Raw genomic sequence first — 1,299 nt, forward strand, 5'->3', positions numbered from 1 at the left:
TTGAAAACATAATGGGTGGGTCAGGAAGGAACCGTATTTATGTATAAATGAAGGCAAAATATTAGAAAACAACAATACTTTATTAAAACACACATTGAAGACATGGATAATAGTTAATATTCGAAATAAAATGAAATGAAGGATTAAGCATCGTATCTCCCTCCCTCCGTCGTCCGACGCCACGAAAAAGATCGTCGGACCAAATTCAATAATTTTCCTATCAAAATAACGTTATTTTGATTGCCAATAAAAAAAAAACAAATAAATAAATAGCACAATATGTGCGACACTAAGCCCTAAAAAACACTTGTTTGCTGATAGCCGAATTGTTAATCAGTTGATTTTCAGAATAAGACAAAAAGAATAATTAAATTACAATAAGCCTCTATTTTTTTTATTATACTCGTACACAGTGATCGCATCGCATTGGATTCAAGGACTTACAAGTTCTTGTGTTGGAATGATTTCTAAATTCTCAAAGTCGTCTTAATTATGCCCAGTCCTGGGCCTGACTTTCAACTGACACCCCACTAAGTACAGATGCAGTCATGGTAAGAAAGTGCTCCATCGTGAATGTTATGCTGTTGTTAATATTTTACTGCTTTTAATTGACTTTCGGGAAACTGGGTTTCGGCAAAGTGGATTCGGCAATCTGGCATTCAGCAAACTCCCTCCATAAATGTTCCAAAATTATTTTTTTTAAATGAAGAAATAAATGAAAACGATATTAAATTTAATTCTGAGAGTGCCATTTCTAGGCATCTAAAGGTGCCATAATCATAAAATTTCTAACCTCAGCCAAAACCATAGTTGGCCTGGTCTAGATTCTCCATCTGTCAAAGTCCCTCCCTGGACATCTCTATTTCGAATTCCTGGATCTGCCACTGATACCTCAAACTATTCACTGGATTACCTCCACAACAAACACACAATACATTCCAGCAAGAAGCGGGATCCACTTTCAAAATCCAATCCAATATTTGTGTAGCGTCGATATTCAGAGGCACAACCGAAATTATTTTCTCAGATTATTTTTAATATATTAAGAGATATTTATAGTAGTCAACTGGGGAGTTACAACTTCAAGTGATGCCGATTCTGATATGCTTGTTATATTTAAAAAGCATTAAAACACAAATTAAAATAATAAAGGCCATATAAACTGTTTGTACTTGGTATTTCTTTATTAACACACCAATAATCAATACTATTATGAAAGAAAAATTACAGTCAAAATGTGTGTGGTCATTAATGACATTACAAGGATACTAAAAAGTATGATACTTTTCCACTAACTCC

The sequence above is a fragment of the Anneissia japonica genome, unplaced genomic scaffold, assembly GCF_011630105.1.
Source record: "Anneissia japonica isolate Jap-2015-1 unplaced genomic scaffold, ASM1163010v1 scaffold1203_len951721_cov167, whole genome shotgun sequence".
NCBI classification, from domain to species: Eukaryota; Metazoa; Echinodermata; class Crinoidea; order Comatulida; family Comatulidae; genus Anneissia; species Anneissia japonica.